Raw genomic sequence first — 19,689 nt, 5'->3', positions numbered from 1 at the left:
CCCGCATTGATGCCTTACATCATCACCACCTTCCTCTCTCAGCAGCAGCAATGCGTAGAAAGTGGACACGATCGAGTAAATATTCTCACATCGAGCGTGAACATCATCAAGTATGCGCACGAAGCAAGACGTGGAGCACGACTGTCGTGACGCAGCAAGACGTGTGGGGACAGAGTGTTGATGCGCTGATGCATGAAAACTTAAACTGCATCTCCTTACGCGACTGAGTGAGAAAAATGTGGCAATTGTGCAGATTCTGAGACTGAGAAAAGGAGACATTTCGAACTGTGGACCAGTCATACATTCTGTCATGAGATATGATTGATTCACTCTACATTCATGTGTCTCTTTGAGTCTGCCTGTTTTTTTGTCCCTTTTTGTTGCCTTTTTTTTTGGGGGGGGGTTCTACTTTTACTTGTTTTATGTCTCTTTGTGGTGATTTTGTACCTTTTTGTTTTCGCCTCAAATCTTTTGTGGAAATGTCACACATTTTTCCTGTTTGTACATCTGTATTTCTGTTGATATCCTGGGTCTTTTTTCATCTCTTTGGAGTGGTGTGTTTGTGGTTCTCTTGCAACAGTCACTCTTTATCTGTCCGAAGAAGTTCTGTGCTTCCCTGCAGTAGTTTTTTTTGTGTACTTGCGGTTGCTTTCTCCCGATGTTATTGGGTTTTTTTTCTCTTTGGAACAATTTTGTGTCTCAACAGTCAGTTCATGACTTCCTTTGTCATCTCATTCTCATTTAGTTTGTTTTTTTCTGTCATGCAACATGTTTATTTTGGCATTTATGCCTCTTGTTTTTTTGCGTGTCCTTAGCCATTCTACAAGTTTGTGGTTGCTTCTTAGTCTTTTTGATGTCAACAACACTCATTTTGTGTCTTTTAGGTTATTTTAGCACATACTTTTGCCAGCATGTGTCTCTTTCTGCCATATTTTGTAGGTTAGGCTTTTGGCTCCCTGACTCTTTGGGTCCTGAGTAAGCATATCGCTTGTAGACGTGTTTCATTACAGGTTACAGTGCAAACAGAGCAGATGGTCAATGGTTTTATTCTACTTCTTTGTTTTTCTAGTCTTTACTACAATTTAATCTGTTAAATTTCAGTGAATGAACTCAAGGTAAGTTGTAAACTACCCGTAAGTTTTAAGAGCTTTAAGGAAAAAAAAAAAGAAAAAGAAAAGAGAGAAGCGCTGATGTTTCTCTAACTGTAGTGGATTGTGTAGAAACCCTCTGTGCTTAGAAGGACAATGTTGCAGCACAGTGTGTTACCACACCCTGAACATTGCTGTTCTGAAAGCCAGCAGACAAAGAAAGACCCAATGATGGGTCTGGGGTTCATTCTATGGAAAGATGACCCATAATCATTCAGCTGAGGAAAGGTGAAAGAGAAGCGACAAAAGCTCCTTCAACTTTTAACCCTGTAGAAAATTAGCAAAATTTTCAACGTTGGGCAGTGTTTGGAGCAGAACTGTCTGGAGGCACCTGCAGGCATTTCTCCCTGAATTAATTCAGCAATGGTCTGAGTTTCCAGAGTTTGTCCTTGTTTTCCATCTCTGACACAATCAAGTTGTTTATTGTACTAAAAGGAGCACCAGCATCCGCCCCAGAGCACTTACAGGTTCACATTCAAGACCATTCTCACCTGTCCTTTTGCACCTGTCCCTGAACAATGCAACAGAGATCCCCCCCAACAATTGCAGAACATTCAGAACCTGTTTTTCTATCTCCTAATGCTACTAACTGCTGCTTGGGCAACACTGAGAAAAATAGCTCAGGATCATTTAGAAGTTAAAAAGCAAAGAAAAAACAACAAAGATACAGAGTGTTTACTGCTCTAGATGCTGGAGTTTCACATATCCCATACAATTTATTCATGGTCTCAGCTAAACTAAGTAAATATTTAACAGAGAAGCACATTTAGTGCTTAGTTACAATGAATCATCTAATACTTTACATTTCTACTACATTTGTGATCATGTGAGAAGTGCAGTGTCCTCATGTAATGTGTGAGGAGCTCAGGCTGTTTTCACTGCCAATCTGACCCAACGATGTAGAATTACAACATAGACATAACAAGCTCTAAATCAAGTTTGATGAATGTTTTTCAAAATAACTAAATATGTACATGTTCTACACAATGTAATTAACACACAAAAAAATATCTAAAGGAATTTTACTTACTTTAATCCTGACAAATCCAGTCATGTAAAAAAAAGGAGATGAGCTCAACAGGAAATTTGCAGGTAGAGTGAGTTCAAGGCCAGATGACTGGACCTATAAACACTTCTTATATCCAATAGCATTGTGAAGACAAACAATAGGACCCATTAACTATGTAAATGGAGTCTTGAGAGAAAAAAAAAACATTTGCAAGCCTTTTTTTTAACAGTTAAAAGCGATGTTGTAAATTTTGCAACCGTGGGTCTTACAGGGTTAAGACTGAAAAAAAGAAATGGCGTCTAATTTCGTCTAATTAAACCGGCATGTACTCTGGTGACTTCGAGTCTTTGTTTAAACCTGCTACTGCGAAGGCAGTTTCTCACTCGCCTTCTCATAACTCACTTTTTTTATAGCAAACTTTTGACCTGTGGCGTAGATATTTATCTACCCCCCTTAACAAAAGAAAAGGGTTTGCTCAGAAAACCACCCGATTCGATTTTTAAGCATTTGATAAGTTTACATTTGTACTCATATGCAGTATGTTATGAGTTCATACCATTTCTTAGACCTGCGGTGGATTCATGTGCGAATGATTCCTTTTCTAAATATATAAAGATTTAGTCACATTACAAATTCGACTTTCCTGTTGTTGGGATGGCCTACTTTTTCTCTTTTTTTTTTCTTTTACTACTTTTTGGTGCAACACTGTTTGCCTTAGGATCGCAAAAATGTAAGTTTAATGGTTTAATGAGTTCAGACAGACTGACTGAATGGTTGGAGTCTTCTAAAGTACAACAGCGCCCCCCTGTGTTCTGTGTGAGATGTTTCAGTCCCTGAAAACCAGAATGAACTTTTATGACTGGGAAACAGTTAATTTTGTGAAATGAGTTAAAGAATAATTTAAATTTTTCAATAAGAGACGCGGGACCATTTACTGTTTGCCTGAATATGGAGTCTGTACTAAATTTGAAAAAAATAGTAGCGGAATATATGGGGAAACATAGGGAGTGTCACGTCTGTGGGTTTTGTTTCTTTTCAGCTTTGGTGGTTGGTTTTCAATAGGGTGTTTTACTCTTGTTTTCATTCACGTAGGTTTCTTGTGTCACATTCTCACTCGGGTTCCTCAGTCTCCATGTTCAGGTCATTAGTTCCTCTCACTCACCCTTGTCCAATCTTCACTGCTGCTTTCCATTCACTCATCAGGTTTCTCACAGTATTTATGTTCCCTTGTTTGTCGTAGTTTTTGTCAGATCCCCGCCACCTTTCATGTTTGTCAGGTTGGGCTTGTTAAAGGTTCATGTTCATAGTTCAAGCCCAGTTTTGTTTTGTTAGTTTTCTTAGTCAAAGGAAAGTTTTTTGTAATCTGGCTTTTTGTAGAATATCATGCATATTCTAGTACAATATTTTATTTTGTACACATTAGTGTTTTGTCTCTTTATTCAAATTTAATTAATCTATTTTCATTCCCATTTACTAAAGGGATGCTGCAACCTGTCCAAACAAGTTTTTTTTTTAAATTGTACTGTCACAAGCTTCCATGTTAAACGTGCTAACTGAGGCATATAGAGTCTGAGATGTAGCTCTTTGTTTTTTCGCCGTGTCTCTTAGCATTTTGCAGTCTGAGCTTGGGGTGAACTTGATGGAACATCCACTCCAGGAAACACCGGCAGCTGTCTGTTGAATGCTGGAATCCAAGCAGAAAGTGGCCTTATAACCCATCTCAGATTGATAGGCCAATATAACTGCTAATGTCTTCCCCCCTGGGTATTGTGTTAACACACACCTGAATGCTCCAGACCAGCAAACTGACAAAATTTCTGCTTTTATACAGGTGCTCATGATTAATGATGATCAGCTTATGGAAACAGTAAGAGTTTACTTAGATTTTCACTCACTGCTTCTGGATTTTGGCTTAGTTTTTCTAAAATGAATGATGACACAATATAATATAATTTCAAGTCTTGTTGAACAGGGTTGTATTTACCTCATTTTAAGACCAGTTGCTGTCTTTTTTTTTTTGTGTCCTGATCCATGAAACCTTGAACTGACAGAAAGTGTTCTTACTTTTTCATGCCAGATCAGAAAATATAAAATTATAATAGTTAGTGTAACCATATAGCGTATTGAGTCAGGTCTCACTGGGTAATCAGTGGCTACATCATGGCTACATAAGGTAGGAACCTTCTTTGTTTCACCCAGAAGGGGAAAACAGTTTTTGACTGCTGAAGCGATTGTTGGATACAACGGCTGCGGATGTTTCAAGGTGTACGAGAAGGAAGAGAAAATAAGCGAACAAAGTGTTCGAGGGGCAATTCCAACTCCTGCTTTAAAGACCTCAAACAAGGTAAAGATCGCGCCTCAGTATTACCCCGGTGCATCCCCTCGGTGGCTTAAGGCTTTGGCTTGGCCTCTCCAATTACATATAAACACAATTACCTTTGTCCTCCTCTTGTTTTATTGCCACGTAAATATTTTTCTCCATCTTTTAAACCTTATACACGGCGCTCCTATGACACTGTGGGAACACCGTTTTATGTACATTTGATTAAAAAGACTGTGGCATTTCTGAACTAGAGTAGTTCCACTAATATCATTTCTAACTTGAATGCCAATTTGCCAAAATTACTCAAAGACATAAACAACCGTGATTAAAAAAAGATTAGAGATATTTCACTATCAAGATGAATACAAGTAACTCTGAGATCTAGGATATAAGAATAGGGTAAAGCAGGTGCAAAAATGGGTCAAATAAATAGATAAATGATTATAGTAATAGCAATAATTATAAAAATTACTATTATACCCAGTGTAGTTTCAGTACTGGGTGACAAATGTGAAACAGCCCAGACCTGCTGTAGTAGACACGCCAGTTAAGAAGCACTTGTAGAACCAGGTAAGTTGTTACTCAACCCTGCCCTACCCCTGGGTGTGTTCATCAAGTTCAGTTTAGATTTCACTCTTGTTAACCCTGCTATGGTTACGTTTATTTCTCACTCAGCACCTTCCTTAGACTCACAGGATTGTGCCACACCTAATGTAATTAACCATTTTAAGATATGGCTTGGTATGCTCATAATGCTTTGTCTGTCTTACCTTCCAACTGATCAGGTCCATGCATGTTCTGAGGGATAAACATGGTTCATGATCCGGAATTTATATAGCATATTTTAGCATATAAAGATACTATATAGAAATGTAGGATTAATTGTATTCTCACGTCAGTGTCAAATAATTACGAAACATGTGCAACCGTTCGGTTTTTTGTTTCTTTGATGCTTTTTTATTTTGTTACCTTGAAATATAGATCAAAGGAAGGTCCTTCTACAGCAGAGAGCTGGCCGTGATGACATGACAATAACTCAATTTTAAACAAAGGAACCTCATTGTTAAAAATGACTGTATGTCCAATTGGAATATTTATATAGCCTAAACAAAAAAAATAAAAAATCCTGACACATAAAGTGTACAAAGATATATGTTTGACAAAAGAATGCCTTTAAAGCGCATTCCTTCAGCCTAAGGTGATGGTTCATGATGTTCCTCCTGAGGAAAACGTTGTCAGCTGGCTATTCCTCCACAAGTGGAAATGGTGAGAGTCAAAATTTCATAGCCATTTATTATAATTCAAAGAATCTCTGGACATCCAGAGCCACTGGTCTTCCATTATGCACCTGACAAAGAGATTTTTAACAGATTTACACACTGTTGTGGACCAAAAAAAGTGACAATAAAATTTAAAAAAAGAAGATGAAACTTCTTAGAAAATTAGGTTAATTGGCAACAGACATGTTGGCAATTAAGACCTCCACCTGGCATCAAGCCACCTGCAACTTGATAACAAGTAATTTTTTTCAACTTTTAGTTCATAGTTACTATCTTAAAAGCAGCAATAAGAGTCATAAAATTAGATTTTTGTTTTTATTTGATGTGAATGGGTTGAAATTTCAAACAAAGCTTTTCTGATAGGTATGCTAAAGTTCTCAGTGAAGTTTTTGAAGCTTAGCTAACTAGCTTAAGTGGGAAACTTTGACATGTAAATGTTTTTGAGAATAAATCTATAAATTGTTTATAATTATACCTGCTAGATGTTTTGAAGGGGAGAATTTGTAAAAGCGTGAGCTTGCGTCGGTAGGGCTGTAAAATAGGTAGTGTTAGCAATTGGTTCACCTATGATGTTAGCTTACCTATCAAACCAATAGCACATTAACAATGGCATGCTCAGTATGTTGTGACTCTCTTTTGGTGGCAAATTTATAGTATATATAGTATATTGCTAACCTACAGTAAAGTAAAGAGGGCTTTTCAATTCATTATAGCTCCGATTGAAAAATAAATAAATAAATAAATAAAAATAATTCCTTATGTTAAAGTGTCTTAACTGCTGAAAACTGATAAAAAAAAGTTATCACTCCAAAAGTAGACAAACGCTAAAGGTCTAGGTTAAGATCAAAAGTCTGGCGTTCTCTATTTCCCAACAATTTAATGAGTGCATCAAGAAATACAGCAACACCAAGACAAATATATTAACTTCATGTCTTTATTTATAAAACACAGTACTTACAATACAATTGGGGCTGCACGGTGGTGTGGTGGTTAGCACCGTCACCTCACAGCTAGAGGGTTCCAGGTTCAATCCCTGCCTGGGACCTTTCTGTGTGGAGTTTGCATGTTCTCCCCGTGTATGCGTGGGTTCTCTCCGGGTACTCCGGCTTCCTCCCATCATCCAAAAAAACATGCATGTCAGGTTAATTGGTGACTCCAAATTGTCCATAGGAGTGAGTGTGAGCGTGCATGGTTGTTTGTCTCTATGTGGCCCTGTGATGGACTGGCGACCTGTCCAGGGTGTACCCTGCCTTTCGCCCGATGACTGCTGGGATAGGCTCCAGCCCACCCGCTACCCGATTAACGGACTGTCGGTATAGAAAATGGATGGAAGTACTTACAATAGAAAAATGTACACAATCACTTTCACCTATATTTGGTATCTTATATAGCATTCTTTGTGATCACCAGGCTTGCATGAACATATCAGCCAGTGATGGCTTCATAATATAAGCACTGTTTAATAATCAGCAATTCTGTTATAACAAAGAATAACAGAACAAAACCACAAAACATTTGTCAATCAGTGGCTTCAGCATTAGTGGCACTAAAAGGGAAAAGAGGTATCATTGCTTACACATAAATATAAATGGGTTGTAAAACACAGAAATTATCACGTTATCATCTTGTTGACTGAGACAGGTTCTTACTAACTCTCCGAGTATGATTTTAGCCTACAGTACCAACGTGGGCTTTAAGGTAACCAGACCTCAAAAACCCCAAATTTGTAGAGACTATTACATAAGCTTATAAAAACCATGGTCCCTTGTTTTGTATCACTTTAGCTAAATTAATGGTAAAACTTATCATTTTACTCCATTTTTAGGCATTATAAAGGTTGTTTATGTTGTAACACGGAACAGAAATCCAGCAGTCCTGTGGTTAAATAATTGTACGTCACATTTAGCTCCTAATTACAATACTACTGTGTCTTTTGCTTCAGAGGCTTCAACACTTATGAAAGCTGTCAGAAAGCTGTTGAGCACAGAATGAATCTTATTAATCTGGGGTGCACTGGGTATAGTAAACTTTGAGCTTTAAACATTTATCTTCAGTAGCCAGTGTGGTTGGATGAAGCTGTTACACATTCTTTTATGCTGGCAGAAGTCAGTTTCTTTGTAGCATGGTGAAAACCAGGACACTCATAGTCACCAGCAGCACTACAGGGGGAAAAGGGAACCAGAAAAACAAGTGTTAGGGCACTTTGCTCGTTTTCTTTTTTTATATTTCATTACTAAAGTCTGAGATAACCACTTAAGAAACTCTCCTTTGCTTACCTTGAATCAGGGACTGCTGGTGTGTAACCGCATGAGCCGTGGGTTCAGCGGTGGTGTTGGCATTAAGATTGATGACTGTGGCATTGGGATTTGCCAGGTCTACAACATTGGTTTGTAGTCTTGTAATGGGCACTCCAAAACGTCCAGAAGCTGAAAGAACAGGAAATGGGCAGAGAGAGAAAAAAAAATCACGGATTTGTTTTAAGAAAGGTGATGAAAGCTATTCATCTGTGATGTTCTCTGGCAGAGTGTCTCTGTCAGCTGATTGTTGTGAGCGCACAGGATGATACTTACTGGTATTGAAAGTTCCACTGAGGAGTGAGACGGAGAAGCCTGCTGCTCGAGTGGCTGGAGCGGTTGATTCTGGCACTCTGGCCACAAAGACACACTGGATATTGATGCTGGCATTCCCAATGATTCCACTCAGCTGCACATTTTAAGAGAAGATAATGATGGTGTTGAATACAATTATACATACATACTGTATATATATATATATATATATATATATATATATATATATATATATATATATATATACCATGTAGAAGTTATGTGGTATTTTTGTTCATACTAAATAAATCAGTAAGTTTAATTTCATCATTTGATTTGTAGAACGAAAAGTTAAGGCCAACAACATGATTTGATCATGATCATAAATTTAAGTAATTATAAATACAGTGGACTCTGACTGATACATAGTCGTACAGATGAATAAATACATCCTCATCATCCCTTCGCTGAGGAAAGTGTAACTCACCGATGTTAAAGTCAGCTCGCCATTGTCGAGGAGTGCAGTGGCGAATAGAACCGTCCCACTGTTGTTCGCACAGATGTAGGTTGTGTCGTTGCCACCCTGTGGTGCAGAACCAGACATGGGAAATGGTATATGTTAAGCACAGATGCCTTCACTCAAGCGATAGTATTGGTGCCGTATGTGGTGCATTCATCTGAAATGACAGAACTTGACATACCAAGGTGGTATCAGTGGATAGAGAGAGGGCAATGTAGCCTTCTGACTGTCCTGAGAGCTCAAATTCAAATGTTTGATTGCTCTGCTGATTGGCGGAAAAAAAGAAACATGATCCCTCTGATGAGGGGTCACAGTCGGAGGGCTCAGCTCCACAGAGCTTTTCTGAACTGCATCCTGTCCTGGAAACGGGTCTCTGTAAGGAAGATGAAAAGCATTTTCATAACAGTGATGTATACTATGCTACTTTTTGTATTATGTTCTTTTTTTAAATTTTGTAATATAAGTTATGTAATATATTTTGATTAATTATTTGTATCATAGTATCACTCACCACAAAAGGGAACATCACTGCTGGTCCGTTGTGTCCCCCTGTCATTGGAGTGGTTGTGTTGTGTCCCCCTGTCATTGGAGTGGTTGCGTTGTGTCCCCCTGTCATTGGAGTGGTTGCGTTGTGTCCCCCTGTCATTGGAGTGGTTGCGTTGTGTCCCCCTGTCATTGGAGTGGTTGCGTTGTGTCCCCCTGTCATTGGAGTGGTTGCGTTGTGTCCCCCTGTTATTGGAGTGGTTGCGTTGTGTCCCCCTGTCATTGGAGTGGTTGCGTTGTGTCCCCCTGTCATTGGAGTGGTTGCGTTGTGTCCCCCTGTCATTGGAGTGGTTGCGTTGTGTCCCCCTGTCATTGGAGTGGTTGCGTTGTGTCCCCCTGTCATTGGAGTGGTTGCGTTGTGTCCCCCTGTCATTGGAGTGGTTGCGTTGTGTCCCCCTGTTACTGGAGTGGTAGCAGTAGGTCCCACTGTTGTGTTTGCTGAAGGTGCATTTGTTGAACTGCTCATTGTCATGGTTGTAGTGCTGTTTACTGATGCTGTTGTCATGTTCTGCGCATGTGTGCCCATAAATCCCCAGGACAGTGTCACCAAGAGAACACCGAGGACCAGTCTGTTGTCCATGTCTAGAAAACAGGATAGGATCGTTTATAAAGTGATGCAGTGGGAAAAGTCAGATGAAATCAGCTGCGAGACAAGGATCTCAATAAGAAGACATTATAGTAATATCATAAAAAAAGATGACAGTCAGTAAAAGTGATGATTTAACACTGAGATGTAGAAATAAGGACTATTATGCACGTAGTTGTGTTAGCATCTTAAATTGAATTCATTTCATAGGGAGGAAATGGTATTAAATTTGAAATCTCCCTTTTATGAAAAAAAAATCTGATTATTCTGATTATACATGAATAAGATGAGTCTTTGTAATATGGCTTATTTTGGTTTTGAGAAATAAAATGTAGAATTGCAAAAAGAATTGTTTACAATGAAAGTTAATCTGAAAATGTGTTATTCTTACTTGTTACTATTGTTCTTGATGATTATTACTAATTATGTAACTAAAACAGCCAATGTTTAAAAAACTGCTGCAGTAATGCGAAAGAAAACCTTTCAGAATGGTCAACAGTTGTCTTTGCCTACCTGTAGATCTTCTTGTCTTCAATGCAAATGATTTCAAAAGCAAAAATAAGCGTAGTTCCTTGGAATGAGGACTTTGCGTAGCCTTATTCTCAGGTATGACTTGTAGATGTTCTGCCTCTGATGTCCCCAGCAGGCTCTCGGGTGAAGTTGTGACACCTGTTGATTGTGTGTCCCTTTATACACCAAAGGGGAGGAGACAAGACAATGACCACATTGGAAAAAAAACCTCCAGCATCACTCGAATTTCCAGAATGTGTAGAGGAAATGAGGGTAAGAGAATGATGTCGTGAAAACCAGGTATGAAGCTTGGCACGTCATAGCTTTCTTTCAGTTCCTGGGATTTTTTTTTTAGCATTCCTTTCCCGAGGACTCACAAAACTTAAATGTATGACACAAGGAAACAAGTGGCTTGTCTACATTTTTCTGTATCTTTCAACTGATCTCCCTTATCTGGTGTAGCAGCATTGTCATGTCATTATAATGACTCCATACATTTTTAAACTATTACACTGATGATAAGACTGATGCAGGCTCACTACTGAGATCTTTATGTGAAACCTGTCACTGTTGCTGTGATTTATAATTAGTTACGTTTGATCTGTTTAGGACAAAAAACCCAACTAACATTTGTAACTGGGAATATAAACTTGCAGAAGTTTAAAACACAATAATAGATTAATTCAATAATACTTGCTTGAAGACAACATTATGCTTATATATTACAAAGTTCATAGTTGCAGTTTCTTTTAAAACAAATATATCATCATGCAATTTGAGTTCGGTTCAAATCCATCTGACACAACAGCGAGTGGTCTTTCAAAAAGTCCTGTGGGTAGTTCAACTTTCTCTGGTGTTTTTAGTATCGTTTTACCCCTGTAATGGGACACAGCAACATTCAAAGAATTGATTTAATTCAGTAGATTTCAATCTTTATCATTTCATAAGTGTCCAGGGATAACAGCCAAAATATCGGATTATGTTCAGATGCACAATCTGCCAAATCAAACAGAGCCAGAGACCATTCAGCTATCTGATCACCAGTCCTTCCACCGGGTCACCTGACTCATTATTACCCAAAGAAACCAGATACAAAGAAGAACCCAAAGCTAACTCGTAGTTTTCAGCACCACATTTGGTACAATGACCGGCACCCAAATTCACATTTTTTTAGGTAGACTCATTGAACAAACAAAAAACACCCACGCTGTTGTGGCAATTGATCACGAGGTTGCTTTCATTTTCATCTTTTGAAAAGTAAAACAATTACCAGTTGTGGAGGGTAGCTGGCATTCTTTTGACCTTGTGAAACCTGTCTGAGTCTTTGTAAGTCACGGTGAAGTGTTATTCTCTTGTAGGCCGCAGAACGGACAGAAAACGTACCTTCTATACAAAGAAGATGTACTGCAGATAATTACTGTGCTTGAGTCTATGCTTTCCTCCATGTCTCAAAGAGGAAGGCCCGTACCCAGTTCTCTCCAAGTTCTGATCACTTTGAGATTCTTGGCATCTGGAATCTTTCATCGTGAAACTGGTGATTTGTGTGGTGTCAGTGAAGCAACAGTGTGTAGAATAGTTCACAATGTCTGCAGTGCCATTTGTGAACTGAGAAATCTGTACGTTAAGTTCCCTGATACTACTGAGCAGGCCAACTATAAAATGTGATTCTACGAATATGGGAACTTCCCAGGAGTGATTGGATGTATGGATGGATGTCATGTTCAAATCAAGGGTCCATCAACTTTTGATGCTGAGGAGTACAGGAACTGTAAGAACTGGTTTTCCATCAATGTTCAGGCTGTATGCACTCCCAATTTAGAGTTTTCAAACATTTTTTCCTGTTGGAAAGGAGCAACTCATGATTCAAGGATTTTTCACAAGTCTTCATTGTGTACTCAGTTTGAGAGAGGGCAACATAGTGGACTACTACTTGGTGACAGTGGATATGCTCAGAGTTCCCATTTATTCACGATTTGTCCACATCCAACAACAACTGAGCAGCAAAGATACAACAGAGCTAATATTCGCACTGGAAGGATGGTCGAGCATGTGTTTGGAGTGTGGAAAAAAATAGATTCCAGTGTTTACGCCATGCACTTCGTTTTGAGCCAAGAAGATGCTGCAAGGGGATCATTGCTACAGCTGTGCTACACAAAGCAGCATAATTGTCCTGACACTCCAATGGAAGACCAGAATGATCCAGATGTGCCCATGCTGGTAGCAGAAAATAACCAGCGAGGACTTACGCTCAGAACTGCTTTCACATTGCAGCACTTCAGTTAGAAAAAAGATACATTTAACCATGGAATGTGTTGATTATGGCTTGTTTTGCCTTGATAGTGTTTGTTGTATGCAACATATATAAATAGTGTGCTGAAAAATTGAATGACAAACTAAACAAAGGCTACAGTACTCACACTCTTGTCAAGTGAGGAAAATTTTATTTTCACAAAGTTTCATTATTCATCACATTACATAGCTGTCTCATGCATCTTTCTTTGAACAGCTCTCTCTTCAAATTTCATATCCAATTCGACCTGTAGAATCCTCATTTCCATGTCATGCTCTTCTTTCAGAGATTTCACTTTCTGCTCATGAATTTCTAAGGCTAACTTTTCATGCATGGACATCCTTTTTGGTCTCTGCTGAAAGGTGGTGGCAACATCTTTTCTCTGGGATGCCATACCACGGGATGCCATACCATACCATGCCATACCATACCATGGGATGCCGTACCATGGGATGCCATACACTAAAATGGGATGCCATACCATGGGATACCATGCCATACCATGGGATTCCATGCCATACCATACCATGGGATGCCGTACCATGGGATGCCATACCCTAAAATGGGATGCCATACCATGGGATACCATGCCATTCCATGGGATGCCATGCCCTACCATAGGATGCCATACCATGGGATACCATGCCATACCATGGGATGCCATGCCCTACCATAGGATGCCATACCATGGGATACCATGCCATACCATGGGATGCCATGCCCTACCATAGGATGCCATACCATGGGATACCATGCCATACCATGGGATGCCATGCCCTACCATAGGATGCCATACCATGGGATACCATGCCATACCATGGGATTCCATGCCATACCATACCATGGGATGCCATGCCCTACCATAGGATGCCATACCATGGGATACCATGCCATACCATGGGATTCCATGCCATACCATACCATGGGATGCCATGCCCTACCATGGGATGCCATACCATCGGACGCATTACTGTGCACTGGCTCTTCCACCATGGTTAGAATAATTTCCTCTGGGAAAAGAGCACTGTCAGATACAAAAACTCACATGGTCCTTAATTGAAATAAAACCACAGACAGACACAGAAAGTGGGATAATCTGTATGTACAGAATTAGGTAACTAATTTACTTTTATGCTTTATTTACCATTTGTGCTCAGTTCTTCATGTCCACTGTCCAAATGGTCATCATCTGGTATACTATCCAGAGGTTGCTGGTCCTCTATTATTCCAGTCAACAAGTCTGCCAATTCATCGGTCTTGTCTTTACTTGGTGGAGGTCCACCACCAGTACTAAATATCTCTCTTCTGGCCTCTGCATTCCTTTTTTTCCAAATCTAATTTGATATTCTTCCACAGAGTCTATGAAGGCAGATAGTATTCAATATAAACAATGTCACAAAACTATGACTTCTGTGATATTTAGATCATAATAGACATGTCTCACCTGCAATTACTCTACCGCTCTCATGGTTACATTTTCATTTTTACTGAATTCACTGTAAATGGCAGCCCAAGCACTCCTCTTCTTAGGTTCAACAGCAGCAGTATGGCCTTTACTTTCAATGACAGCATGATTTCCCACAATTTGTTTACATAGAGTTTTTAGGTACTCAGTATGGTTCTTGGAGCGTGTTCTTCTACCTTCAGCCATGTTTGGTGTCAAAATTCCCTCCAGCAAAGCTGTCCTCAATTCCATTCCAGGTGTTTATAAGCATCATTGGGCTGATAGGCTGTGCTCCCATTTAGGCTAATGAGGCTTGACCCAGGTTTTCTCATTGGAGCTTACTCCAGGACTCCACAGTCCGGAACTAACTAAAACATACGTAAACCATGCTCATGTAAGCCACTTAAGTAACCTAGCTTTACTAGTCTGACTTAGGCCTACTCCTCGCTTGATATAAGCCTTGTCTGTAGAACCGTTCGTAACTGTCTTAACTACTGAAAACTGATCAAATAAAAAGTTATCACTACGAAAGTGATAGGCTAAGATCAAAAGTCTGGCATTCTCGATTTCCTAACAATTTAATGAGTGCATCAAGAAATACAGCAACACCAAGACAAATATATTAACTTCATGTCTTTATTTATAAAACACAGTACTTACAATAGAAAAATGTACACAATCACTTTCACCTATATTTGGTATCTTATATAGCATTCTTTGTGATCACCAGGCTTGCATGAACATATCAGCCAGTGATGGCTTCATAATATAAGCAGCATAATATATAAGTTTAATAATCAGCAGTGCTGTTATAACAAAGAATAACAGAACAAAACCACAAAACATTTGTCAATCAGTGGCTTTAGAATTAGTGACACTAAAAGGGAAAAGAGGTATCATTGCTTAGACATAAATATAAATGGGTTGTAAAACACACAAAGTATCACGTTATCATCTTGTTGACTGAGACAGGTTCTTACTAACTCTCCGAGTATGATTTTAGCCTACAGTACCAACGTGGGCTTTAAGGTAACCAGACCTCAAAAACCCCAAATTTGTAGAGACTATTATATAGGCTTATAAAAACCATGGTCCCTTGTTTTGTATCACTTTAGCTTAATTCATGGTAAAGATTATATTTTTACTCCATTTTTTGGCATTATAAAGGTTGTTTATGTTGTAACACGGAACAGAAATCCAGCAGTCCTGTGGTTAAATAATTGTACGTCACATTTAGCTCCTAATTACAATACTACTGTGTCTTTTGCTTCAGAGGCTTCAACACTTATGAAAGCTGTCAGAAAGCTGTTGAGCACAGAATTAATCTTATTCATCTGGGGTGCACTGGGTATAGTAAACTTTCCTTTGAGCTCCAAACATTTATCTTCAGTAGCCAGTGTGGTTGGATGAAGCTGTTACACATTCTTTTATGCTGGCAGAAGTCAGTTTCTTTGTAGCATGGTGAAAACCAGGACACTCATAGTCACCAGCAGCACTACAGGGGGAAAAGGGAACCAGAAAAACAAATGTTAGGGCACTTTTGCTCATTTCCTTTTTTTATATTTTATTACTAAAGTCTGAGATAACCACTTAAGAAACTCTCCTTTGCTTACCTTGAATCAGGGACTGCTGGTGTGTAACCGCATGAGCCGTGGGTTCAGCGGTGGTGTTGGCATTAAGATTGATGACTGTGGCATTGGGATTTGCCAGGTCTACAACATTGGTTTGTAGTCTTGTAATGGGCACTCCAAAACGTGCAGAAGCTGAAAGAACAGGAAATGGGCAGAGAGAGAAAAAAAAATCACGGATTTGTTTTAAGAAAGGTGATAAAAGCTATTCATCTGTGATGTTCTCTGGCAGAGTGTCTCTGTCAGCTGATTGTTGTGAGCGCACAGGATGATACTTACTGGTATTGAAAGTTCCACTGAGGAGTGAGACGGAGAAGCCTGCTGCTCGAGTGGCTGGAGCGGTTGATTCTGGCACTGTGGCCACAAAGACACACTGGATATTGCTCCCATTGATGCTGGCATTCCCAATGTTTCCATTCAGCTGCACATTTTAAGAGAAGATAATGATGGTGTTGAATACAATTATACATATATGCTGTATGTATTTATATAAGGTAAATATACACCATGTAGGAGTTATATGTGGTATATTTGTTCATACTAAATAAATCTGAAAGTTTAATTTCAGTATTTGACTTGTAGAACTAAAAGTTAAGGCCAACAACATGATTTGATCATGATCATAAATGTAAGTAATTATAAATACAGTGGACTCTGACTGATACATAGTCGTAGATGAATAAATTCATCTCATCCCTTCGCTGAGGAAAGTGTAACTCACCGGTGTTTGAGTCAGCTCGCCATCGTCGAGGAGTGCAGTGGCGAATAGAACCGTCCCACTGTTGTTCGCACAGATGTAGGTTGTGTCGTTGCCACCCTGTGGAGCAGAATCAGACATGGGAAATGGTATAAGTTAAGCACAGATGCCTTCATGCAAGCGATAGTATTGGTGCCGTATGTGGTGCATTCGTCTAAAATGGCAGAACTTGACATACCAAGGTGGCATCAGTGGATAGAGAGAGGGCAATGTAGCCTTCTGACTGTCCTGAGAGCTCAAATTCAAATGTTTGATTGCTCTGCTGCTTGGCAGAAAAAAAGAAACACGATCCCTCCGATGAGGGGTCACAGTCGGAGGGCTCAGCTCCACAGAGCTTTTCTGAACTGCATCCTGTCCTAGAAACGGGTGTCTGTAAGGAAGATGAAAAACATTTTCATAACAGTGATGTATACTATGCTATTTTATGTTATCTTCTTTTTTTTAATTTTGTAATATATTGATGTAATATATTTTATTTAATTATTTGTATCATAGTATCACTCACCACAAAAGGGAACACCACTATTTCTGGAGTGGTGGCATTAAATACCACTGTTGTGGTTGTTACAGGAGTTGTCGTGCTGTTTACTGCCGCTGCCGCCGTGGTTGCAGCGCTGTTTTCTGATGCTGTTGTCATGGTTGCAGCGCTGTTTTCTGATGCTGTTGTCATGCTTGCAGCGCTGTTTACTGATGCTGCTGCCGTGGTTGCAGCGCTGTTTACTGATGCTGCCGCCATGGTTGTAGCATTGTTTACTGATGCTGCCGCCATGGTTGTAGCATTGTTTACTGATGCTGCCGTCGTGGTTGTAGCATTGTTTACTGATGCTGCCGCCATGGTCGTAGCATTGTTTACTGATGCTGCCGCCATGGTTGCAGTGCTGTTTACTGAAGCTGTTGTCATGTTCTGCGCATGTGTGCCCATAAATCCCCAGGACAGTGTCACCAAGAAAACACAGAGGACCAGTCTGTTGTCCATGTCTAGAAAAGAGAAAAGAATTATTTATAAAGTGATGCAGTTGGAAAAGTCAGACACAATCAGCTGTAAAACAGCTGATCTCAATAAGAAAACATATTTAAAAAAAGATGACACTTAGTAGGAGTGATGATTTAACACGGAGATGTAGAAATTAGGACTATTTTTGCACATAGTTGTGTTAGCATCTTAAATTTAATTAATCCCATAGGGAGGAAATAGTATCACATTTGAAATCTCCCTTTTATGAAAAAAAAATCTGATTATTCTGATTATACATGAATAAGATGAGTCTTTGTTGTAATAAAATTTGTATCAATATTTCAGTAATATTCATGTATTTCTCAGGAATGAGGCAGAATGTTTAACATGTAATATGGCTTATTTTGGTTTTGAGAAATAAAATTTAGAATTGCAAAAAGAATTGTTTACAATGAAAGTTAATCTGAAAATGTGTTATTCTTACTTGTTACTATTGTTCTTGATGATTATTACTAATTATGTAACTAAAACAGCCAATGTTTAAATATATGCTGCAGTAATGTGAAAGAAAACCTTTCAGAATGGTCAACAGTTTTCTTTGCCTACCTGTAGATCTTCTTGTCGTCAATGCAAATGATTTCAAAAGCAAAAAGATGCGTAGTTCCTTGGAATGAGGACTTTGCGTAGCCTTATTCTCAGGTATGACTTGTAGATGTTCTGTCTCTGATGTCCCCAGCAGGCTCTCAGGTGAAGTTGTGACACCTGTTGATTGTGTGTCCCTTTATACACCAAAGGGGAGGAGACAAGACAATGACCACATTGGAAAAAAAAATCCTCTGGCATGACTCGAATTTCTAGAATGTGTAGAAAAATTAGTGTAAGGGTGTGACGTTGTCGAAACCAGGTATGAGGCTTGGCACGTCATAGCTTTTTCTCTGTTTCTGAGATTTTTTTTAGCAATCCTTTCCGAGGACTCACAAAACTTTAATGTGTAACACAAGGAAACAAGTGGCTTGCGTACATTTTGCTGCACCTTTCAATTGATCTCCCTTATCTGGTGTAAAAGTGTTGTCATGTCTTCATTATGATGACTCTACACATTTTTAAACTATTACACTGATGATAAGACTGATGCAGGCTCACTACTGAGATCTTTACGTGCAACCTGTCACTGTTGCTGTGAGTTATAATTAGTTACAATTGGTCAGTTTAGGACAAAAAAAACCAACTAACATTTGTTGAATGCCAGCCTCCTTCAACTTTGGTGAGAGGTTGGTCTTAAATCCTCAATGCTGTTCTTCTCCATTGCTTAAATATTTTAAAGGGAGACTCGTGTGTTTGTGCAGGCCACCTTTACATTCCATCCCCCTTAAAACCTCCTGCAGTGTAAATGTCTTCAGGTGTCTTTTTGCCTTAAAATGTAACAACAAAAGACAGCAGCGTAAAAGTCTACAGGCTGAACGAAACCAGTATAACAATGCAAAGAACTTGTTTGTCAGTGGAAAAACAAGCTTCTTGTGTGAGTATTCATGATCACCATAGTGTTCTGTGGTTTCTTATGAATGTTTGCTCTAAGGCAGGCAAGTCCAGGCACCTCTGAACTGTACTTCTGTTATAATGAACAGTAGGAATGATGTGAACTGATCTGCTCATTTTAAAAAGAGGTAATTGCATCAGAGTTGACTTAGAAATATGAGATTGTATCCATTTAACTTCCGTGTAGGGGGAATATAAACTTGCAGAAGTTTAAAACACAATAATAAATCAATTCCATGATAATTGCAAGAAGACAACATTATGCTTTTATATTACAAAGTTCATAGTTGCAGTTTCTTTTAAAACAAATATGTAATCATGCAATTTGAGTCATGTTGAAATCCATCTGACACAACAGCGAGTGGTCTGTCATTAAGTCCTGTGGGTAGTTCAACTTTCTCTGGTGTTTTTAGTATTGTTTTACCACTGTAAAGAGATGCAGCAACATATAAATAATTGATTTAATTCAGTAGTTTTCTGTCTTTATTATTGCACAAGTGTCCAGGGATAACACCCAAAATATCTGTCAAATCAAACCGAGCCAGAGACCATTCAGCTATCTGATCACCAGTCCTTCCACCGGGTCACCTGACTAATTATTACCCAAAGAA

General features: G+C 39.0%; 1 long non-coding RNA gene across 1 annotated transcript; it reads right to left on the bottom strand.

Moving 5' to 3' along the window:
* Window positions 1–14,820: 14,820 nt before the first annotated feature.
* On the bottom strand, window positions 14,821–16,266 carry LOC140281751 (uncharacterized). The gene is made up of 3 exons (XR_011909786.1): window positions 16,110–16,266; window positions 15,816–15,965; window positions 14,821–15,697 (listed from the first exon to the last, which is right to left on the bottom strand). It is a non-coding gene; the product is annotated as an uncharacterized lncRNA (long non-coding RNA).
* Between the last annotated feature and the right edge of the window lie 3,423 nt (window positions 16,267–19,689).

Source organism: Leuresthes tenuis, unplaced genomic scaffold, assembly GCF_036924035.1.
Source record: "Leuresthes tenuis unplaced genomic scaffold, fLeuTen1.0.hap1 SCAF_22, whole genome shotgun sequence".
In the NCBI taxonomy this organism is placed as follows: Eukaryota; Metazoa; Chordata; class Actinopteri; order Atheriniformes; family Atherinopsidae; genus Leuresthes; species Leuresthes tenuis.
The sequence above is the reverse complement of the archived record's forward strand: the minus strand, read 5'-3'. Positions and strand labels throughout refer to the sequence as shown.